This window comes from Meriones unguiculatus, chromosome 9 (genome assembly GCF_030254825.1).
Source record: "Meriones unguiculatus strain TT.TT164.6M chromosome 9, Bangor_MerUng_6.1, whole genome shotgun sequence".
NCBI classification, from domain to species: domain Eukaryota; kingdom Metazoa; phylum Chordata; class Mammalia; order Rodentia; family Muridae; genus Meriones; species Meriones unguiculatus.
Window position 1 is genome coordinate 73,871,084 of NC_083357.1, and position 25,512 is coordinate 73,896,595.

At 40.7% G+C, this 25,512-nt stretch overlaps 1 protein-coding gene across 3 annotated transcripts in view; it reads left to right on the top strand.

The window, feature by feature from the left end:
- The window catches only part of Enox1 (ecto-NOX disulfide-thiol exchanger 1), a 560,948-nt gene that overhangs the window by 271,121 nt on the left and 264,315 nt on the right, over window positions 1–25,512 (top strand). For all 3 annotated transcript variants that reach the window (XM_060391472.1, XM_060391474.1, XM_060391473.1), the window contains one exon: window positions 16,984–17,124. The gene's annotated coding sequence lies outside the window, so the exon portion shown is untranslated. The remainder of the gene's footprint in view (window positions 1–16,983; window positions 17,125–25,512) is intronic.

Genomic DNA, 25,512 nt, shown 5'->3' on the forward strand with positions numbered 1-25,512 from the left:
AAAGTGGGGACCAGCGAGATGGCTCAGGGGTGAAGGTGTCTGCCACAGAGTCTGAGGACCTGAGCTCAGTCCCTCAACCTAAATGAAGAGGGAGACAACAAATGCCTATGAGCTGTTCTCTCTAGAACTGCCACAAGGGTTACATGGGTGCAGGTTTCCCCGATATATAAATAACTGTCACTTAAAAATTTTAAAAGAAAACAAAGTATACACATTCGTATGAGCAAGTGTGTTTGTATATATGTTAGAAGTATCCATCCCATCCAGCATCAAGGGAAGCGGGTGAGAATCAGCAACACTCTGCACTGTGGACTCTGGGAGGAGCTTTGGGTAACTGCAGTATAGAACTCAATCTGATTGTAACATACCTTCAATACACATACCATCTTGGGTGTAATACACATAGAAAGTAGGCATATGCATGTTATAGGTATAATTTATGCACATAGAAATTATAGACGTATTACACGTCCAGTCATGTATCTGTTTTCACATCCATGAGCTTCTGCAGGTTACTTCTGTAATACATCACTGCTGCACTTGGGGGTTGGATCGATCCACTGTGGAAGGGAAATGTCAGTGCTGTCCTCCTGGATCTCCTAAAATGAGCCTGGAAGATGATGACAGTTTGAAGCAGTAGCTGCTGGGGATAGTGGTTTCCCCTACAAGGAAGTGAGATGATGCAGCCCAGTGGTCCAGCATTTCCCAGCACGCTCTGAAAAGACTGAGTCAGAACCAGTGAACTGGCAGACTGCTCCATGTCTTAGTTTGGGAATTTTAGAATTTCTTGGCCAACTACCATTTCCAAGGAGAACTTCCTGACCTAATTTAGCAAGGTCGAAGTGAAATGAGTTGCTCACAGCACAGAGGATGGGAGCAGGCTGTTTTTTTTTGTTTTTTGTTTTTTTTAGTTCAGCTTTTTCTTTTTAAAGCTCTACGGCAGTTCAGGTCAATGTGATTCCCTTATGTTGAAGTCAACTGATTTTTACACATTGCCAGTGCTCCAGGAGGAAAGACATAACACAAATACAAAGGCACAAACTCTGCCACATGAATCAAGAAACCGCCCTCTGATGAGTGAAATTACTGTGAAAATAAAACCAGCTCTCAGCTCTATGAATGTTCCGGAAGCCACTCTTAACTAAAAACAAAAATAAATGTTTTCCGGTTTCAGAAGCTTCCCATATCCAAGTAACTTTGAAAGGACGTCCTGAATGAGAAAACACATTTACCAGCGTGGAGTGAAAAACAGGCAAAGAATGGCCGGGGACCCTGGGGCTGCTGCTTCGATTGGATGCCCCTGTTTATATCCTTATTTTATCCAAACATGAACGTACTGAGCCGGAGCACCACTGACCTCTTTATGGAGGAGAATGAGTATGTAAAGGTGACCACAGCAGAGGAATTCGGGAATATAAAATATGGCCGTAGACTTGCATGGCTCCACTTCCTTTTGTTCACAGTATTCAAAGCATCGCTGGAATTCTTTGTGTTTTCTTCCATGCCTGGGGCAGTGGGCACAGTAGTAGCCAATCTGTCGATGCTTACATTGTGCCAGGCCTGTCTTCAGCAACGTGCGTAGAGCAATCCGTTTAATCCCCACAACAATCCAGTGAGGTAGACACTGTTACCATCTCTTAATTTTCAGATAGGTAAGTGTGAGGATTAAACAATGTTAGGAGCATTTAGCCTGCAAGGCAGCTGTAGGGATGGGACTAGAACCCAGGCATGTGAGTTCCAGAGTTTATGCTCTGGACAGTTCCAGTGTTTCACATGTCATCTGGACGTGAGTGTGATTAAGACCCAGTGTTTGGATGGAAATGCCTCCATCCAAGCTTTTAGATGTAGGTCGCATTAGGGATCCAGAAGAGCAAAAGCACTCTGAGGCCGAAAGGTTTTAGACGTGCAACGCACTTTCATCTGGACTTGTTTGTCACAATAAAATTATGAGGCTGCTATTCACTTAAAAAAAAAAAATGACAGGCTACTTAATGAATTCCAGTCTTCTAGAACAATTCCAGTTGTAGTTTAAATTTAGATCTAGTAGTAAATGCCTCAGCATCCAACTGTCACGGAGCCTCCAATTCTTCTAAAGAATGGCATGGTCACTACAGAGCCAGTAGCAACTGTCACTCTATCTGAGTGAGGAACGGAGAGGGAAGCCAAATCTTGTTTGTTACCAGTTCTAGAAAGACCGTGCAGAGTGACGCTCGGATTGCCACCTTGGCGGGACAACCCTGCTGCACCATTTTAGAGGTTTTTGGATCCCCCTTCCATTAGTTAGTCTCTTGTAAAACTAATCTGGCCGCTTCCTTCTCCTCCTGAGCGGATACTCACTTTGGATGATGACTTCCAACAGAGGTCTGAAGTCATTGCTACCAGGGACTTCCTGAGGCCTGGTTTCTGCAGAACAAAACAAAACAAAACAAAACACCCCCAAACAAAGGAGTAGCCGCATGGTTGTAGGCATGCCCAACCTTGAGAATATGCCCTGCGGAATTAGAACTTTGGAGTTCTAATTCCGGAGAGGATCAGGTGGGGGAGAATTCCCAGAGGTTTTTTTTTTTTTTCTCTTTCTTCAGGACAAGCAAGCCAGCATTCATCTTTGACGCCCCTGTGGGATACAGAGTATTGACTCTCATATGTTTTCCCATATTAAATGACATTGGAGAAAAACTGTCATTTAAACTGTTTAAACACAGAGCAAAGGAAGTTAGGAAATGGTTGAGAATGCGGCCCACGGGCTCTACAATCCTCGCATTTTGACATCTGCCTCCTTTTTTAAGGTTTCCCCACTGCATTTGTACTTCCCCTGAGTCTGGATTGGAGAGTAGTAATCATCAACCCCAGGAAGCCCAGTTCATGCTATCGTGGCCACACCCCACCTTAAAGTAACATAAATCTGTGGCTCTGCCTAATGCTGTCTCAGCTACATCATGCGCAATGGGAGGTGCCGGCACTTGCATTGAAAACTGTGGTGTGACTTACCAGACAGTTCCTGATTTGTCTTCTTGTTCCTTGGAATCACACAGGAAGTAAATTGCAGGATCAGGCTATTTCAAACTCTCCCCAATGAAGGCAGTCTTCTCTTGTTGTATTAATAAGCAAGGAGATCTCTGTTAGCTGCTCTTATTCACTCCCCAGAGGCTTTATAAATATCTTACCATTTCTTTATCCCTAATAACTAAAATCCCTGAGTCAGGCTGTCTCCCTGTATATCCTAACATGTTGCTGTAACACTCCTGAAGCATGGAAGAATACATTGATACCTTTGTGTGACTTTTGAAATGTTAGGCTTTCATTTTTGAATCAACAAGAGGACCTTATGTAAATGCTAAGGGCTGCATTACGAAGCAAGCGTAAGTCTAGTTGGAAGACTTCCTGGTAGATATATGTTCACGTGAATAAATGTTTTTTGTCTGTTTATATCAACAGCACATGTAAAGGCTTTTAGAAATTAAAAAAGGGTCTTGTAATAAAAACTATACCAGCTCCCGCCTCCAGATTTATTTGCCCAGATGAAGACCTATAATTATTTTAATTTTTTCTGTATTTGTATTTTTGTTAACTACGTATAGCTTTGAGTATTAGAGTATTGATAGTATTGGCTCATCACATAGCTTGCATACACACAGTGTATGTGTGTGCTCATAATCTCTTGCTTCATCGAGGTTCACTGTTATCTGACTTCACACATGGATGGATAAGGCTCTAACTTCTTTGTAATATGGATAGCATGGGTTTTAGTTCTTTCTAATTGTCTCTGTACCTTTAAATAATAGACATTGATATAGCCCAAATCTGGAATGTGTTTTAAAAACCCACATGTTGAAGCTTGGTCTTCAGCGAGGCATTATTGGTAGGATATAGAATTATTTAGAGGTCAACCCTAGTTTTAGGAGGTTAGGTTATTGGGGAAATATTCATTGGAAGATGTTACTGTGATCTCAGGCCCTTCCTATTTTATGTGCCGCTGCTCAGCCACCATGAGATGAATGCCTCAGTCTACCACGCAGTCTTCTCACCCTTAAGACAAAACATGTCCTTCCTGCCAAAATAGCAATGGGCCAAGTCACCACAGTTCGAAATCTCATATTCTTGACCCAAAACAACCTTTTCCTTTTTGAAAGTTGATTCTTTTAACTACTTAATGGAGAACTAACAACTTATTACTTCATTCCTTCAACTAGAAAATAGTTGTTTTGCTATAAGATGAAAATATTACCATCTTAGTCTTGTGCGACCACAACAAAATGTCTGATACTGAGTTATCTGGAAAACACAGTCATTTAGTAGATAATTCCAAACCCTGAAAATGGTCAGGATGAAAACACATTCAATGGCCGGGCAGCAAAAGAAAAAGAGACGAGCTTGTATTTTTTCCATGCCTGGAGAGCAAAATGGGCCTATGCTAGCTCCCTCCAGATCTGCTTTATGGCATTTATGTGCTGATAAATGGTGAAGCTCTTCTGAAATATTTCCTGATGGGCTCCACTTTTTAAGGACACCTCAGTGGGTTTAAGTCTCAAAACATGGATTCCGAGAGACACATTCTAGCTATGTCACTTACTCTGTCTGTAACTTTGTCTCTTTTCAAGTATCTTCCAGTTTCACTTTAAGTTATGAAGGTTAACATAAGTTACATTATGTTTTTTATCTTTGTAACAAGATTTAGTATTCTGTCTATAGGTGTATCCTAAAATCTTCAATTGTAAATAAATTACTGCTTTGATGTCTGCTGCCATTTATCGTTGTGTGACAGTCTTTATTTCTTGCGGTAGTTTTTTAACCTTAAATCACCTTTTCTGATAATGAGGCTGTCCACCTCTACTCTTCCCAACTGTTATTTTTCTGCACTGTTTGTGCCATCTTTATACTTTCAGCCTGTGTGTTCTTGAACTTAAATGTTTCTGTTGGGGATATAGTTGGATTTTGTTGATATGTGTTCAACTTCTGTATATTTTATTGACTAATCAAATCCATTTATATTTAAAGTAATTATTGCTATTCTTTGGTGCTAAAGTTTGCTTTATAGTCCTTTTCTTCTTCTTTTGCTATCTTCCTTTGTTGAGTTTTTACATTTTCATATGCTTTTGTCTTACTTTCTTTGTTCTCTTTGTAATTAACCTGACGTTGGCATAAAATCTCGTGAGAGTCTATGATAAATATTTTCAATCACATAAAAAAGCTACAGTTTAGTTAGTCACACCTACTTGGTTATTAATATCTGAATTTACTTATATTGGGCATCCACTAACAAATTTTGTGTTTATTCTTAATCCTTTAACTTTGCACACTTGTATTAGTGTTGTTAATGATTTAAGCGCCGCCACCACAGTATATATTATTGTGTAGTCGTCTGTATTTCCATTTACCAGTAAAATGATTGTGTTCATATTCTTTTGTTTCAATATGCTGTCCTTCAAGATCTCCCTCTACAGCTCCTTGTAAGGGACACCGGGTGTTGACCAAGTCCCTTTCTGTATGTTTGTCTTGAAATGTTTTTCTCTCTTGTTCCATTTGAAAGAGATTTTTTGAAGGATGGTATTCCTGGGTGGCGTGTTTTTTCTTTTACCTAATCACGTAGAATTTATCATCTTATTCTTTTCTACCCAGTGACATTGCTGACAGTCTTAAGGAAGTACATTCTATGTGATGAGTTGATTTTCTCTTACAGCTTTTAAAATTCTTTGCTTGACTTTCGACAGTTTAATTACCTTCGTACTCTGTTTTATGAGTGTGAATACTTCTTTTCATATCCAAATTTGAGTGGTTTTCAGTGAGTTTTAAGCCTTTTATCCTTTTTTCCCTCTATTTTTAATTTTCCATAATGCATGTCAGCTTCCTTAATAATGCCTCCCATCTGACCGAACAATTTAAATTGATTTGCCTACAGATGTATTTCTTCTTTTGCTTGATTTAATTACTGTTAAACCCAGTCTTATTCATTATAATTTAAACCCCCATATCTCTATTTCAATATTTGAAAAACTTATCTTGATTCTTATTGTTGCTGAATTTTTAATTTTGTCCATTTATTGTTTCTCTTTTTTTTACATACTTGGCCTCTATAGCTTACTAAGCTTCTGTAAAATGATTAATTCCTTTCCCAGAGGGTCATATATTTATCTCCATTTCTTTAGGCTAGTGGCTGACATTTTATTTGTTCCTTTGATACTGTGATGGTCAGTTTTAATTGTCAAATTGACACACTCTAGAAATGCTTTGGAAGGAAGTTAGGCAAGAGATTGTCTAGATGGGGTGTGCCCTGTGGGCATATGTGTGGGGATTATCTTGGTTACAGTTATTAGTTATTGAATGGGCGGCAGCACCATGTAGGGAGAGGATCCTGTAGGGTGGAGAAAGTGTGCCGTGGACGGGAACGCATGTGTTAATTTCTTCATTGTTTTCTGCTCTTCGGCAGGGCTAATCTGTGACCAGTTTCTTTGAAGCTCCTGTGCCTGGGATCTCTCTGTTATGACAGCCCAGTTTTGAGTTAAATTCTCTCTCTCTCCTAAGTGGCTTTAGTCAGGGTATTTTGTCATGACAACCGAAACAAAATTAAGACAGAAGCCTTGTGGTGCTTGTGCATTGAGGCTGTCACCTCCTCCTAGACCAGTTATTTCTGGGAAACCCTTTGGTGACCAGCTCAGCAAGGTGGTACTAGTCTAGCCAGTTGGTATGATACACCTTTTGTTGGTGGAGATCTATGAAAGGGCTGTGGCCTGCCAAAGCCGCTGCTGGGGTTTCACATGTGGATATTAATCTTCATTTATAAAGACACAGGCAGCCTGTGTCCTTTTAGAAGTAATTGTTGTGTCTATTATTGGTAATGGTGCTATTTGTGCCCACTCATGCTATATTTATCAAAACTTAGAATTGAACACAATAGAATTACTACAATCAAACGTTATTCTATTGACATTGTCATTTTTCAACTGTGTAATTTTTCTGTTCAAGGTACCACAAGTATCATATTTACTTAATCTTCATCAATATGTGGCAGTTTAATACTTTCACTTTCAGAACCTGGACAGGTTTGGAGATTAGTAGTTTCATAGAATATCCCATGCCTTCGTTCTGGCCTGGTGTCACATTAGTCTAGGACTCATGTCTAGGTCCCTGGGAAGCCTGCTACAGAGCTGAAATTCACTCTTCCTTTTATCCACAGTACATGATACATAGCATCTACGTGACTCTCAGTGGTGTTGTGACCTCTTGGTTGAGGTAACATCTGCTGTGTCTCTCTAGTCTCTCTACAGTTACCACTTCCCCTTTTCCACACTGTTTATTTCAAGCAAATAGCTAAGTCTGCTATACAATTAAGGGAAAAGAAATTAAGTTCCAACTCCTGGGTTAAAGAGGTTAGAAAGGGTCTTCAGCTTATGTTAAACGTAGGTACAGTGATTACAAAATAGTTCAGGGGGATTGCTTTCATGCTGTTTAATGTTGGTGTTTCTGGTTAAAAGTTTTTCCCATTTATTATTCATCATTTGACTTTGTCTACTGCAGTTACTCCATTTTATTTTCAATTAGATTTTTATTTTCTTTATATGAGCGTTTTGCCTTCTTTTATGTAAATACACCGCACGTGTGCTTGGTGCCAGTGGAGACCAGAAGATGTTCCTGGGTCCCCTGGAACTAGAGCTATTGGCAGCTATGGTGAGTGCTGGAGAACTAAACCCAGGTCCTGTGCAAGAGTAGCAAGTGCTCTTATCCACAAAGCCATATTTCCAGCTCCTCCTATATTACAAAAAAGAAATTACATGTCTCTTTTCTTTTGTCCATCGATCCATCCATTTGTCTATCTCCTTACCTAGTCATTTGTCTGCATCATTTTAAACTAGTTTTATTATTTGGGTATATATGCTCATAGTGTTGCCATTTTGAATCTCCGCTTGCTCTAGTTTGGCCACTGGAGAATCTTTGAGCTCAGCTCCTATGCTATACTCAACTTTAGTTTTTATTGTTTATATTTTTAACACTTCCATGCTTCCATTCACTGTAGGCTTCCTCAAGCTAATACATAATTGATATCGCTAATCTATAATTAATGTTAAACTAACCCACAGAGTAGGCAAATCAATAATCCCATAAATATTTATTGAGTGTTAAAAGATTGTATTCAATACAATGGAGAACAATGAAGTTTTTAGATATAATTTCCACCTTCAAAGATCCTGTTAGGCCTTTTTAAAAGATAAAATAAACTAAGAAAAGATAATGAAAAAATACATGGTAGAAAAAAGATTAAATCATAAAGGCTGGAGTTCTCAGTAAAGAAAAAAGCAATACATGACTTACCATCTGACAAAAGGGGCCCAGAAAAATGGGTATTTGGTCAAATGAAAAGGTAATGATGAAGACCCTCGAGAGGTTATTCCTACTGCATGTAGGAAGCCATAAAAGAATGAAAAGCATCTTTGATGTAATAGACAAATTTTTCTTTTAGTAAGATAAAGTTAACTAAAATGGGTAAAAGAAGTAGAAAAGGAGAATAATCCCACATTTTTTAAAATAAGTTGAATTATTAAGGAATATTAGTCCTATGGAGAGAATTCAGGTCCAGGTGCACTGCTGGTGGAATTCTTGTAGCATTTTAAAGTAAATAATGTTAATTTTAAGAAAATTCAGATATAAGTAATAAATAGAGATAGTACTTTTAAGATCTTTTTATAATAAAATATGTATTGAGAGTCTAGAACTAGGGAACATAAAATACAATAGAAAAATTTCTAGGATGTGAATAGACATGTTAGCTTAGATCATCATAACTTGGTTACACATTTCTGTTTATGCATGCTTGAACAAAAATGACACATTGCTATTCCTCATGACCACAGAAACAAAACTGTTTCATCACACACATGTAACTCCTAGTCACTAGAGTGACGTTAACAAATTAAAAGAATAATACATCATGATCAGTTGAATTAATTTCAAGTATATGAGCATATTTCAATATTTTAATATTAAGTTATGAATACTAAATATTAATTTGTATTAATGTATTAGGCATAGTGTTGCAGAAGTAGCCTAGAGCTACATACTGATCCACAGGCAGCAGGCAGCACACACACACACACACACACACACACACACAGAAAGAGAAATACTGGGCCTGCCATGGCCTTTTCAAACCTCCACAGCCCACTCTCAGTGGCTTTGGACCTACTCCAAGGCCACACCTTTTAATCCTTCCCAAACAGTTCCACTGGCTGGTGACTGAGCACTCAACTATATGAGCCTCCGGGCAATTATTACTCAAACCACCATAGTTCTATATAAAAATAGAAATCCTCAAGGCTGGAGAGACGAATCAGCCACTAAGCATCCTGGCTGCTCTTCCAGAGACCCCGGGTTTAGGTCCCAGCACCGATGCAGAAGTGCACACTGTCTGTGACTCCAGTCCCAGTGGATCCGACACTCTCTTTAGGCCTTGCGCACATGTAGTGCAAAGACATAAATACCCACGTAAAAATGAAGGAGAAAAATACAGTGTCTTGGATAAGAAGGTTCACAATTACTTTCTTTATAATAACCAAATGCAGGACCAATATAAATGCCCACTATAAAAAAATAGAAATGAATAACAGGATGTGAAAGTTCACGTTCATAACATGGACTACGGTATGTGTGTGTGTGTGTGTGTGTGTGTGTGTGTGTTTATGAAGTTTAACTACATACAAAACCATCTGTGGAGACCAAAGACAGAACTTCATGTTAGACTGGAAGGCCGCTGTTAGAAGCGCTGGAGATGCTTCTGATCACGGCCATACGTGAATGTTACTTGGGCTGTACGCTTGACAAGACCCATGAACTGTGTCCTCAGGTACACCGGTGGATGGTGGATTTGACTAAGTATTGTTTGCATACCAATTAAAGAAATTGATGATTTGGTCTTTGAGGTTCTTGACTTGTTGAAGATGTCCTTATCAGACCTCGTGTTTTCAGTATTGCAGTGTACGAGAGACCGATTCTCAGCCAGCAATGCCCAGGGCCCAGTCTCTCTTTCTTTCACTTCCCTGGGAATGTAGATGCACAGAGATTTTTTTGGTATTCTTACACTTCCTCGTACCTCCACTCAAAATGTTATTACACTTTTGGATTATTCCTTTATTCTCATTTTTCACTTCGTCTAGTTGGTGAAATTCATTCTGTCTCTCCCTCACCCCTCATATCCCTCATATATTCCTGCTGCTGTTTCTTAATTCACTCGAGTCTCTTCTTGCTAATTCACAATATTGATGTAACATTTGTCTTCACATCCTAGTCACAATCTGTCTGATAGAAAAGAAAGCACTTCTAATTTACCCCAGACCGCTCTACGAAATTTTCAACTTTGTTATGCTAAAATTTATACTAATCATGTTCTCAAACTGCAAAAAAAAAAAGTACTTTCCACTATAGTCTCCAGTGTGCTGTCCTATTATCTCCACCACATTGCTATTGAGATATAACATTTGCACCATCTGACAATTTTGACATCTGTTTGTACTCTTACCGCAGAGATTTGAAATTGTATATGAAGTAAATTTGGAAGATGTCTTTTTTTTTTTTAGGTTATATGAAGATGATTCTACTAAAGCTTTATCATGTACTCTGTTTTTTAACTTAACTAAACAGATAGGTACTGAGCCCCCAGTCCAAGCCTGGTACCGCACTGGGACTGTACATGTGTTTGTAACCATGATGTATTCTCTGCTTTATAAGAGCTTAAAGCCTTCCACTTGAGAGAATCAAGGAGTGGGTACAGTTCAACATGTTAAGCATGGTATGTGTGTATGTGTGTCTGTCTGTCTGTCTGTGTGTGTTGGTATGTGTGTCTGTATGTAGTGTGTAGTGTGAATGTGTGTCTGTCTGTGTGTAGTATGTGTCTGTCTCTGTGCGTATGTGTGTATGTGTGTCTGTCTGTCTGTGTGTTGGTATGTGTGTAGTGTGTCTGTGTGAATGTGTGTCTGGCTGTGTGTAGTCTGTATATGTGTAGTATGTGTCTGTCTCTGTGTGTAGTGTGTGTCTATGTGTGTGTGAGTCTGTGTGTGTGTGGTACCAATTTCAGTGCGCTTGTGGTCAATACAGTAAATTCTGTCTATCATATATTGCTAGAATGTTATTTTTCGTTGGATTATAAGTTTTGTAGCTAGTTGGTAAAAATGTTAATGCCCCAATAGAAACTGAGCATTTCCTTCTTCTACTGAAAGAAAAACCTGGTGTGTTTGATGTGTAATTAGAGTGACAGGGCTGACACAGGCATCTGTGAGGATGTTCTTGGCAAAGCATGGTGCTCCCGTCAGTGACTGAGAAGAGAAGGCCTGGCCCCAGTGTTGCTGGACATCTAGCATTGGGGTCTCAGTAGAACAAGAGCACAGCAGAAGAAGGGCCAATTCTTGTTCTCATCCTTGGAGCTAGGACACCCTTTTCCTTCTGCATGTGGATCTTAGAGCATCATGTGCAATAGGAACTATTCCATGGCCCCAGAGCCTCTGGCTGTTGGTCCTGTGTTGCGAATTACCTCATCCCTTGGTTCTAAGAATTCCAGCTTGAACTGAGCCACTCTCGGGCTTCCTTGATTATCTAACTTATTTCTCAGTCCAAGCTACTCCCTTAATAAACTCCTTCTCAACTCTGAGTATGTAAAAGAATAGAGAGCCTATCACTTCTGTCTCACTGGAGGACCTTGTCTAAAACAGTAAGACTCCTCCAGGAAACAGAAAATAGCATTGAGGGTGTAATGTGTGTGAACACACACACACACGCATATACACACTTGAGTACACATATATGTACATACATACAGGTAAAGACAAGGTTTATTGAGAAGCTTAGCAAATGAGGTCTTGGAGACTGGCATGTCCAAAGTCTACTGGAAGAACCAGCAAGCTGGAACTCCAGGGAAAAGTTAGTATTGTAGATTGAGTCTGCAGGCAAATACTATCTTCTTCATGGGACCTCAGGCCATTTTCTCTGTGGGGCTTTCCACAATATGGAATAAAAATTCTTTATTCAGTATCTACTGACTGTGACATCATTTTCATCTAAAAATACATTTACAGTATCTAGAGACGTGTGTCCAAAGACCTGAGCGCTGTGGTGTATATAGTCATTACAGAAATCTGGTCATAGCTTGGCTCAGCATTCCACATTCAGCTCTCTCACAATGCTCTAATCAAATCATAGATTACCAAGACCACAGTCTTCTACAATGAGGAAGCTGGCTGTTGGCTTAGAAACTTCCCTCAATTCTTTCCCAAAGGGACCTCTCCACAAGATCATTCACAACATGGCCACCAAGGTCAGCAGAACAAGAGTGATGTCACCCCTCATCACTTTTCCCATATTCTGATTCTGAAGCAGCCACAAGGCCCACAGTTAAGGTAGCGGTGACCCACGGAAGGGTGTCAATACAAGGATAGAATCATGCAGGCAATCAGTGTAAGTCCCAGACTTCCTGTGTCAACTACTTTAGGTTTCCAGACAGAGGCCAAACGGAAGAGTCGTTTTCTAGTACAAATAACAGCTTGTGCTTGGTTCGGGGCAAGGGCACAGGGGTAGATGGAAGTGGAAGCACGTGTCTGAAGGAAAAGTCATCATAATTTAATGGTCTGGAGCCCTAGTTCTCACTGTGGGTCACGACCCCTTTGGGGATTGCATATCAGATATCCTGAATATCAGGTATTTTCATTAAGATTCATAACAGTAGCAGAAGTAACAGTTATGAAGTAGCAATAAGGTAGTTTTATGGTTGAGGTCACCACAGTCTGAGGGACTGTGTTAAAAGGTCTCAGCGATGGAAAGGTAGAGAGCCACTGGTCTGGAATGAGTTAGCTCTCTTGACTGGAAACTGTAAAGCAAAGATAAAGTAAAGACCAGGCTTCTTGCTCTTTAGTTTACAGTCAATTTGGGCTTGGCTTTAAACATTTAATTAAGTATTTAACATGAAAAAAGGCAAGAGAAAAGATAATCAAAGCTTGCTTATGAATCAGACATTAAAAGCCCGAGTCTAACTTTGGAACCTTAAGTAATACTTCCAGCACATTCTATAAAGTAATATGGTAAGAAAAGTCATTTGTCTCTAAAATGCTGTTGCTGCTGTCTGTGACTGGCAGGATGAACGATACACTTCAAATGCAGAAGTCCATAGGAACCGGGAGATGACCTCACTGAGAAAGAGAGTAGAGTGGTGGGGGAATGGCAGCTGGAGAATACAGCCCTCTGTCTGCCCTCCCTTCCCCAGCTCTTTCCAGCCTTTGACCTAAAGGAATCCACTCCATTGTTACCAGATCTTGCTGTTCCATTTCTAAAATGTCCATTAACCCAAGTGCTTTTATAACTGAGTAATTCGAGCAGCGGCTTCTGTGGCTGTGTGTTCTAGATACCTTGAGAGTCACTGGAAGGCCCCTCTGAGGTACAGTAATTTACCCCTGCAGAGAAGACTAAACATATCCTGCTAGGGGACCTCCAGGTAAGGAGGCCTGTGGCCTGTCTGTCAGGTCAGTCACGTACACCTGGAGGGAGAAGAGGAGCAGGAGGATTCATAGCATGTGGTATTCTCTGGACCACCTCAGTCCTGCTCTGGAGGGACCGTCCTATCTGGGCCAGCTCACTGCAGGGCTGAGGGTCACTCTCCTAGAACTAGTAAACTGTTTCCATCAAATCTAGAGATTTGGCTCCAAATACTCCCCTCTAAGGCTGGAGGTGAGAGAGGAACACGTTTTTCCAACCAGGAATTTAGATCTGATCCTTGAGAAAGAGGATTCCCTAATGGGATCTTGAGTAGTGGAATGCACATAATCAGAATGACATTAACAGTTATTTATGCATTCATTTTTATTTGCATATGTATCGCCATGTATACAAGGAATAACAAGTTGTCTGGTTTTTGTCAAGATGACCACAAAGAAGGAAGGCTTGCTGAGAGTAGATGGTGATACATCAAGAATGATGCCCATGGCTTAGAATGAAGGGAGGAAGAAATGCTGGCCTTTCTTAATCTGGTGAAAGAGAATGAGAAGGGTGGAGAAGTAGCCATAGCTCCATCGGTTTTATAAATGCTGTCTTCTTCCATTTGAGATATTGTAACAGAGTAACACGGACTAGAATATGTGCAGTACAGGGATTTCTTTACTCCAAGATGATGTGTCCTTACGTGGAGACTGCAGAAAAGTGAGCTTCCTGAAAGCAGAATGAAGGGTCTTCTGGGAGGGCCCTAACCCCATTAATACAATACAGATGGAGGAAGAGGGCCCTCAAGGCCCAGTCACATCTTTAAGTCACCACCTCTTAATGATGTCACATCCACAAAGGACACAGTCAAAGCATAGGTCTCTCCTTGGCCAATATCTCAGGTTTGGGAGGCAGAGAGGGTGAAATTTGAAGCCACTTTATGCCTTTTACTCTTCCACTCAGGACAGTCTCCTGTGAGTGGAGGTGTTGACAAGGCGGTGTGGCTGGGTGAATCCTTGAGAGTTGGATGTATGTAAAATACACCAGTGGGGTTGTATATTATATCTAGAAATGATAAGATTCTTGCTAGGGTTCCTTTGAATTGAAGTCCAGAAAAGAGAAGAAATAGCGTGATAAAACAAATGAATCTTTAAATGAATTTAAATTCATTTTTAAATGAATGATATAAAGCCAAATAGAGTCTTTTCCCCCACCCCCTTTCTTCTGGTGAATCACAGCCCCCATGCTTATTACGACAGAGCACACTTTATTATACTTCCCAGAGTAAAAGGGCGTGCGGTTTCTCTCCACACTGACAGCCATGTTTTCTTGAACAATACCTATTAAAGGTCACTTTGAAGATCTGAGTCACAGGCCCTATGATTTCAATTTGAGCCTACATTTAAAAATGGCATGTCTAGAGCTTGCCAATTTCCATGAAGAACCACAGTGTCATTTTGAATTCCTGCCAAGTTGAGCAGGACCCTGCAGGATATTGTATCTCTCAGCAGCAGGACGTGTTCTTCTCGCTCCATTCTCTGCCTCTGTTGTAGCAAAGAAAAAGATGTCAGACTTCACAGACCCGCTTGCTTGTAAAGTCCCTAATTTTCTGGTAGTATCTTAAGTATTACCCTGTGTGATATTCAACTTTGTCAGGTCCAGTTCCCAACGGCTCATTATGAATGCTGCTTTCCTTACCAAACCTTCTGGATTCCCCATATTTCTGACAGAGAGAGCCTCAAGCCCTCTGGGGTTTCTGGGCACGTTACCCTCAGTGGTGTCACCCGCGCTGTCCAGCAGCAATGCCACTACTGTGTGTTAGCCCTCAGTGAGTTCTCACCTCGCCATTTAGGTGGAGGTGAGAGTTTGTTGGAAGCCAAGACAGTTTCTCTTGCTTCCTGTTCAAGATGACCTTCCAGGAAAGAGTGGCGTAGGAGGAAACACTTTGACGGCGTTTGAGTTCTGTGGTCAACTTCACACAGCCTGTGAATGATAAAACAGGAGCTCTCCAGAGAGCTGACTGTGCCGCATCTCACTCTCCTCAGTTTCGCACTTAGTTGTATTCTTCTCTGAGAAAGTCAGTTTCAGGGGGTGGTGGAAGGACAGTCTCACTATTTCCGTGTTCCTTAAATTTTGTGACTTCCAAATTGACTCATAGGTATCCAGCGTGGAGTGGCTGAGTGAGACTGTTGGGAATTTTTTTTTTTTTTTTGTAAACAGACACAGGCATTACTTTGAATTTGAATGCTAGGTTGTGTCTGAATGGTAATAAGAAAGAAAAAGGAGGCTAGCCACTGTGTTCTGTTTATTTTATATTTCTATAACTGAGATTCTCCATTCCCTCCCCCCCACTCTCTGTCGAGTACTTTCTTATTTCACACGAAGTTGAACTCATTCTGTTCTCTTTTCTTCCTCATGTAAAAGCAACCCACTTTCTGACCTTGAAAACACTGTCAACCGTTTCCCACCATTTGTTTACTCTCGACTTATGTTTTACTGCCAGATAGAAAATTAAAAATTTAAAAAGTTCTGTGTGGCAATCCTGGCTCCATCATTTCTCTAGCCTTTCTGAGGTTCTTCCCAAGTGTGGTAAAATGAAAATAGAAGTCTGGAAGGAATCCCATCAAACCTTCCTTAAGCACCTTCAGTCACTCAGGCGGACGTAACCACGTGCCTGCCTTACTCAGGCCATCCTCAGAGGATGCAGGCTCAGTTCCCTCCCGTCTGCGTCAGAAGAAGGAGACTGTGAGTCACATAGAGGGGCGAGTGGAAGTGAGAAGCGTACGTTGCCATTATTGGCATAGCAGAGCACACAAACCGCACCGTCACGCCAGGGAGCCACTTGGTTTCCAAGGAACTCTCTTTGTTTGCTTTAGGAAGGAGCGTTGGAAGGAAAAACTGCATTGCCTAAGCCTGGCCGTCTGCTCTTCACCAGGCCTAACAGAATAAGACAATATTTGATATGAACCTAAAGCAAATTAGGAAGCACAGTTTCATAATTAATTTAGTAATATTTGAACTTGGTATCTCAGGAGGTCGTGTTCTTCTCATCAGTTGTGTTTACGAAATAGTTTTCGAAATCTCACAGGCTACAGCAGCGGAAAGAGCCAGCCCGGAAGCCCGTTGGATCTTAGTGGAAACGGGATTCAACCCTGAGCTCAACAAGATCTGTGTCGGTTTTCCTCATTGTTGGTGCGGGGTGGCTGTCCCCCAGCCCTGCCCTCCCTCCCTCCCTCCGAAGGTCCTGCCCCGACCCACAGCTGTATCCGTGCTCACGTCCTGACCAAGGCTCTTCAGCGTGAGCCCGGGGAGATGAGGGGAAATGGAGAGCGCCTATGAAACGTCCGTGGCTGTCTCTAAACACAGTTCTGAGGGTTCTGCGTCTCACTTTTTCATCTATGAATAAAATGATTTGGGTACAAAATTAACGGAAATTAACAAGCTCACACCGAATGTACTTTCAGAGCATGGAGAGTGGGGGTGGCAGCTGCTGCCGGTAGTGGAAACATTCCCTAACAGTGTGCTTTTCTTCGCCTCCAGAAACGTTTGGCATGTCAGAGCTACACTGTCTTCTGCGGGACTTCCTTGGACCAGCTTCGTAAAACACCTTTATGAATACATTGTTTCAATCAAGGCCTGGAGGGACAGGTATCCGCCTTCTTCTCCTCAGGCCGTTTTAAGGTTTGTGTTACTTACTTCCATTTCTATTACCAAAGATATTGTTAATTTTAAGGGATTTTAAAAAAAAAATGCATTGCTAATACATTTCAATAAAAGCTCTGCAAAGTAGGTAATGCACAAACTGTAAACCTTTCATTTAACTCGAAGACAGACATAAATAAAAGGAAATATGAGGTGGCACCTCTCCTCCCGGTTACTGCAAGTTCTATTGTTCTTCGAGACGCGCGCGGGGAAGATATTAGGGATAATGTCGGTTCCACGTGGGCTATAAACAAATTTTATCTCTGGGCTTAGAAACTCTTAACTGAATGGATTCCATTAGTTTATATTAGGTGTGGCCCTGTATCAGCTTTTGCTGGGTAATTTCAATCAGCTAGTACGAATGGATAAAAGGCACTTTGAAATATCAAATATCAAAACCGTATTTGGCAGAATGAACCAGGGCTATCGCCGGAGCACTTTTCAGTGTAGAGCGTGGGTGGAACAAATGTCTTCATTTTCTTCTACCGGGAGCGGCTCACCTTATATAGAAGGCTCGTGTAAGTGTGTGTGCGCGCACACGTGTGTATGTGCACACGTGCGTGCGTGTGAGTTGTGCGTGTGTGCGTGTGTGTTAGCATTTTGAAAAGCTAGCGATGCTTTTGCTTACTCCAGGAGCAAGGTGGCCAGCAGGGCACAGCTTTCATCAGGAAGTGCGTTCGCCTCTGAGATAGCACCGAATAAAATACTTTTATTTTGAAGACGCTGTCGGGCCACACCAGGTTCAGTTCATGCATCTTTCATAGCTGGAAAAAGCAGGAGAGGATATAGGGTAAGGTCTGGAAGGCAGAGTGGACAGCAACTAAATAAAGAACAACCAAGAAGGCGCACACGGCCTCCCAGCACGACACATCTTTTCCCCAAAGGCATTTATTTCATTCGGGGGGGGGGGACTTTTATTCTGTCCAAGGTGACAAATGTTTTCTCCCTAATAGACCTTTACTGAGTTTTGCTTTTTTTTTTATATTTCTGCTGAGAAATCAGAGCAAATTTTACTGCAGTCCCGGGCTACATTCCAGCTTTCCCGTTTCATCCCCCACTGTTCGGCGTCTTGATTAACTTGCAGGGTAGGGCATGGCTGTGGGTATTTTTCAAGGGACTGGGGTTGATGGAAAGCTGCATTCCCATTTCCCACTCCACCTCCAGTCTGTGATCCGGTAGCTGGCCGAACCTTGATGACTGTATCCACAGAAACAGACACGGTGGGGGGGGCTCGAGGGGTCACCTGAAGGTGCCCAATCCCCCCTCCCCCCCATCTGCAGGCAAGATTCTCCTCCACCTGTCTGGTATTGAGCCTTCACACCTCAGAAAAGATTTGGTCTCGTGTTATGAAGCTGTGGTTTTAAAAGACGCGGAAAACGTGAAATCTGTCCCTTAAGAGAACTGTGAGTACATGGTACATGGATAGCTTTATGCCTACCATGAATGTGTTCTTCGAGAAGTATATAGTTTGTCACCTTAAATTCTATACACACTGAAAAGCAGCTCTGCAAGTGCACAGCTCCAGCACCCACCCCACTTCAGTCTCCCAGAAGCTTGATCCTGTCACGGGCTGCTGTGAACCAAGCTGTGGTCACTTGTCCTTCCGTGACCAGCTTGTTTCAGTTAGCATAACTTCTTCCTCCGTCAGCAGAATAATCCCCTTTTCTGGGCAGATGTCCCATTGTTAAACAGTACTGATCATCGTTATCATTTGTACCCTTGGACGTGCTGGGATGGGGCGTGTACACCACGTCGTCAATACGGAAGACAGAGGACAGCTTTGCGGAGTTGGTTCTCTCCTTTCACCTTTCTGCGGGCTCCCAGGCTCAAACTCAGCCCATCAAGCTTTACCCACTGAATCATCTCACCAGCCCTCCTCCTCCTGCTCCTCCTCCTCCTCCTTCTTCATGTCTCTGTTGATAGTTTGTGGGTCTAGGTGTTCATTATTACGAATGTTTAACAACTTAGCTGTGAGAATGTCTCTACAAAGCTCCTTTCTCAATTCTTTGGACGTAGTATTTAGGATTGTGGAATCGTATGATCATTCCGTTTTTAATTTTTGGAAAATTTTTCTGTTCTGCTTTCTTCAGTGATTATTAACATTTGAACATAGAGCAACAGTGTTAAAGCAGTACAGTAAGTATCTCCATATTTTAGCAACTCTTGTTCCTTTTTGCTGTTTTAATAAGTACCTTCTCCCCAATTTTTTATTGTTGTTGGTTGGTTTTTTTGTTGGTTGGTTGGTTGGTTGTTTTTTTCAAGACAGGGTTTCTCTGTGTAGACTTGGCTGTCCTGGACTCACATTGTAGACCAGGCTGGTGTCGAATTCACAGAGATCTGAATGCCTCTGTGCTGGGAGGCAGGCAAAGTGCTAAGATCACAGGCGTGCACCACAGTGCCCTGATTAATACCTCTTTTAATAGGAGTGAGACGAGCGATTTATGTGAGGCAATCAGTGCTGACCTTACTTAGGCTTAGACAAGTTGAACATTACCTATCTATTCTAGCCATTCTAGCTCTGTCTCCCCATTGCTTAGTTTCTTCTACTTTTTTTTTTTTTTTTTTTTTTTTTGGCTAAATATTATTTGCTTTTGGCGTTTGAGTGGCCAGGGTTCTTGTATATACTAATCTGTGGATGGATGGTAAGCAGGTCCCTTCTCATCCTCTATATGCTGTCTTTTTACTCTGTTCGTTGCTTCCTCCCATACACAGAGGGTTTATTTCACTTTGATTTAATTCCATAAGTTCATTTTGCTTTGATTGTCACTCTACTACTCATATCATGTGTAAAAAACAAAAAAATCATACCTAGAGACAATGTTGTGCATGCCTTCTGCTCTCGGCTTTTTTGCGAGGTGGCCGTGGGTTTAAGTTTTCAGTCAGTAGAGGGTTGATTTTAGTGTATAGCCGAAGATAAAAGAGCATCCCAATCTTTTCCAGTATTCCTAAAATATGGTGATAGAGAGAGACTGCCCCTCACTTATTAAGTAGCCACTGGAACCCAAACCATCAGAGACCATTTGATTGAGTATAGGTAGGTCCATTTGGACTCTCTGCTGTGCTCTCTTGGTCTACTTGTCTGTTTATATACACTGCCTTCTGTTGATTGCCATGGCCTTGTAGTCTATTTCCATGTGAAAAAGAAGTGTACTACAGGCTCAGAAATGCAGTTCTTGCTTCTCAAGGTGACTCAGTTATTATTCTTTGGAGTTCCATATGAATTTTAGGATTTTTTTTTTCTGTTTCTGTAGAATGCAATCTCTGAGGTTGCATTGATTTTTTTGTGAATCACTTTAGTTAGCATAGACATTAGAACAAAATTAAAGCTGTTAATCTATAAACATGAGGCCTTCCATTTGTTTATACATTCCCTTGGGTTTTTCAGCAATATTCAGTAGTTTACAGTATTCTAATATTTTGTCTGTTGGGATAAATTTGTTCCTAAGTATTTTCTAATTTTGTATTCTTTATTGACTTAATTCTGTTGTTGACTGTTTCATGCATGTATATGATATATCCTGATTATTCTCTGTCCCTGCCCTCTCAAATCCTCTTCATCTTTACCAATCTCTCTCTCAGGCTCATGACTCCTGGTTGTGTTTTGTGAATCATTTCATTTAAAGTGGGACAATCCGCGTGACCACTGAATTAGAAGTGTTCACTGAAGCCTGGTCAGATCATTGGTGAATGCACAACTGAAAACAGCGATTTCCTGGTTTTCTGAATCTATTAACAGCCAAAGTTTAGCAGTGAGAGATAGGATCCCGAGTCCCCCATCCATCGATGCTGGCTGTCGTCATGCCCATTCTTGTGCAGACCCAGTGTAGGCAGGCATCTAGAGACGTTGAATTTATGATTATGTGGCTGTATCTTGACAACAAGATGACATCTCACAGCACTGCTGATCTTCTGACTCTTACATCCTTTTCACTATCTTCTAAAATGCCCAGGACTCAGAGGGAATAAGTGTCTAGTGTAGGCTGCACTGACTCTTGAGCAGCCATGGGCTTACACATTCTCTACCATTCCCTCAAAGGGCAAGGCTTCTCTGATTAAGGCAGAGAGTAGCAATTGTCTAGAGGTATAAACAGGAACATTTAGAAGGCAGATTGACACTTGTGTCAATTTAGATAAACCACCTGTTCTTAAGTACTTTATGTCTTACAGTAAATGAGATTGTTCTCGCAATTTCCTTTTCGATTGTTAGTTGTTATTATGTAGAAACAACTATTTTGATGTTCATTTTCTTTCTTGACACTGTTGTCTTTATTAGTTCCGGTGGTTTTCTATGGGATCCTCAGAGCTCATTATAACGATGATGTCATTCTCAAGCAGGTGATTGCACTTTTTCCATCCCCATTATGATGTTTTCAGTTTTATTCTACTAGCCAAATTATATCAAGTAGGACTTTTAATGCTATGCAGATAAAAGTGTGTCAAAATGACATCTTTGTCTTGTTACTAATCTTAAAGGGAAATTTTTATGTTTCCATAATTGAGTATGGTGCCTGAATGGGCTTTTTATTATGTTGAGGTTATTTCTTTCTACATGTAAATTGCTGAGCTTTTATTTTTAACCATAAAAAGGGCATTAAATTTTGAAAGTATTTTTCTATATCTGCTGAGATGATCCTGTGATTTTTATACCTTCTTATTGTTAACACAGTATGTCTCATGGAATGGCTTTCGACTCTTGAACCATCCTTGAAGCCCAGAAATTCTGCTTGTCTTGGTCTATAATCTTCTTTCTATACTGTTGAATTTTGGATAAGGATTTCTTTTTTTTTTTTTTTTTTTTCATCTCTGCTCATCAGAGACACTGGCCAATAGTTTTTTTCCCCCCCTTAGGATGTTTTTAGTCAGACTTTGGCAACAGGGTTATTTTGGCTTTTTGTAAGCGTTTTATAGTAATCCTCCTCTCCAGTTTCTTAAAGAGTTTGAAAAAGATTAGTGTTGATTTTTCTTAAATATTTGATAGTTTGTCAGTAAAGCTACCTAAAGCCTTTCTCTGTTGAAAGACATTGATGGTTATTAACTTAGTTGATTTAGCAGGCAGTTACAGTTCTGTGCAGGCTTTCTCTCTCTTTCAGAGTAAACACTGGCAGATTGTAGGCTAGTGTATCTGCTCCACTCAAGCTAGCCAAGTGCTTGGTATCCTGATCTTAATTGTAGGCCAGCAATATTTTTTTTTCATTTCTGATATATCACAGAATCTATAGTTCCCCCTCCTTTGCTTCTGCTTTTATTCATTTAAAGCCTTCTCAAGAAAAGTTATGCAATCTCATGTGATAGTAATGAACTTATTCTTCTAGAGACAAAGTCCCTCTGAACTATTATAGCATTGCTTTTCTAAGCATTCTTTTTTTCCTCCCTTTGGGGGAGATAAGCCTATTTTATGTTGTTTCAATAAAACTTTTTGCTGAAAATTTGTAAAATTCAAACTTTGGCTTATGTTCATATCCTTATTGTTTCTATTTTGAGTCTCTTAAGTTCCTGCATTTCACTTAACTTTTAAGATCACAAAGAAATGGAAGGAGCATTAAGTGTTGTCTATTGGCATTTCTCAATCACCACTTGGGGTGGGGTCGTCCTTTGTGGCATAAGAGAAAATGAATTACGCATTTTAGAATTTTTCAAATGTCTGGATTTCACAAACCAAACGCCACTGTGATAGATTCAAATCTTCCTCCCCTAGAGCAGAGGAGGCCTGGAGGTGCCTGCATGCCTCACATGACACTGGTGATGTGGTTGCTGAGCTGAATACAGGGTAGAGCTAGGACCATTTCTACTTTATCATTGTTCTCAAACCTTCTGGTTTTCCAACAGTTTAGAGGGACATTGGCTCCCTCTATACATTTTTTTTTTTAATAGGACTAGTGCTTTTAGTTTGGTACTTAAAGAAAATCGTGTTTGTTTGATTCAAGAATGTGGTTAAGGGAAAGGTCATATTGGGATTTAGTTCAGGAAAATAACAGGGCAAGAGAGGAACAGCTTGGCCAGGACCTCAGCAGTGGTTTTACAGATATCACAATGGTAGTTGTTCAGTTACTAAGAGCAGAAAAGGGGGAAACAAGTAAACAAACAAACAAAAAAAAAACCTGTAATCTGAGGACAGTTTGAACACTAAAGGACTCTTTTCAATACACACCTTAATTTCAGTTCCCTGCTGACTCCACCCTGCTCTCTCTTCCTCATACTTCCTGCTAGCTCATCTTCCATTCTTCATGCACTCTGGGTGTGGAGAAATTACTTGACCAGTTCTGTTCCTCCTCAAGTCTGCCAAGAGCTGGAGCCAAGTTTTAAATTAAAAAGAAAGGGCAAAGAAATTCTTGACCTCCATGAATTTGCCTACCCTCAAAGCTTTGGCAAGGCTTCATCTCCCAAAGACTTAGGATAAGAGGTGTAGGACCTCTCCAGGGGAAAGTAAATTATCATTCCCTTCTATTGTTTTTTTTTTTTGGGGGGGGGTTCCATGTTAAAAAAAAAAACCCACAGGATTCTGTAATTCAGAGGTTACTTGATAAGCTAATGGAAAGAAGTCATGGTTTAAGGAAACAGTTCTAGGCAGGATTGTCTCACATCGTCTACTGGGATTACCTTCGGCATCTTCCTCACCTTCCACAGGAAGACACAGAAAACAGAGATGAGCCCAAGACTGCTAGCAGAATATAGTCTTTAATAAAATGAGAAATCCTGTGTGATAAGATTTCTCATCTGTAAAAGGCTGCATTTATGAAAAAGGACAATGATAACAAAGGACTTCCATTATCATGTATTAGTTATTTATGGCTCTGTGCCTTAGCTCCTGGGTGGGGCTTTTAAACACAGTGTTTTCTTGTCCTGCTGTCTTTTGTACATAGGACACGGAGTTATATTTGACTTCACGGAGTTTCTCATTTCCTGAAATAGACTACCAGCTCTATAAACACTGAAGAGTAAATATTAGCTTTATGAGAACACGTTTCTCTACTAGTTGAAAAATAGCATGTAATAAAAAAAATACAAGGATGTAATATTGAAAATTATAGATCAATATGCCTTCTTATTGTGGATGTATATCTAATCCTTACACGTGGAGTCTACATTTTCAGAAAATACATGCTGTGTAATCCCATTTGTGTCAGTGATAAATTTCCATCCCTCGCATTGCACAATATATCTCAAGTGATGTTTGCCTCAGTAGTGAAATGTTTAGGCTTTTTTTCCATTGTGATGTTGAAATGCTGTGGTTTGTTGCCCATAGTGCTAGGAATCTCAGAGGATTTAAAGTTAATAAAATGCTTGTAGGTTCTTTCCCTGCCCCCTCTCGCCCCCACATACACACAAACACACAAAGAAGCTGCCTGGGAATTACATTTGAAAACATTTATTAGAAGCTTTGGAAGAAAAGGAAGTTTTGTGAGAGATGTATAAAAAAAAGTCAGTTGTGACCTTGTACAGCTAGTCAACACTTGTAATTGTGCAAGTCCCAAATCCAAACCCTAGTTGTATGTTTATAGTGGCAACGAAAACATCCCTCGTCAACTATGGCCCCGGAACCTCCCATCCACAACCCCAAAGAAGGAAGAGGAACCCACGTGAAGACTGCGGGTTATGAAACACTCTTTTAAAGAGAAAACGCAGCCTAATTATGTTTCGGGAATTCATTTCCATCTGAAAATGGCCATCCATTTGCCGAAAGTGCCAGTCTTCTCACATCACAGACGGTCTGTCTTCTGCACTGGCCCTGCATTGCTCCTCCCTCTGGACCCCGGAAGTAATCAGATTTCTATATTTGAGCTCAGAAATAAAATAAGTAGGATTAATAGGAATGTCTCTGTCTAATTATCTGTCTTGCTGCCCTTTTTTTTTCCCAAGAAATTTCACAAAACATCATGTTATCATGAAGTAGTTTAAGGCTGAGGGAAGGCATGAAGCCTCTGTGTGCAACTCCACACGTTACAGTGTTGACATCACAGCTCTGATTTTTAGAGTTGAAAGAAAATTGCTCTCCTTTCTCTTCTTCCTCGCACTGACATAATGTTTTTTACAAATGTGTGTGTAAAGATGTTTGCATCTGTGTATCAGATGACACTGTTTTTCCGTTAGCGTAGATGGGATCCTTCTAACTATGCCTCGGCAACCTGTTTACTTCTGAACACTATTTTTAAGCATTTTCTTCCACTATTAGCCAGTTTTCCACACAAAAGTATCGTGTCTAATTTCACAGAGCAGCGTCTATCATTCTTTTGTATTTTGTGGACAGTCACCTGCCCGTCCCGTCTCTTCTTGGCAATCAGTATACAAATGAGCTTTCGATGCGGATCCGCCTGATGCTGCTGCCGGAGAATTAGCAACCGGGAAATCTCTCCTCCTTCCATCCTGTCC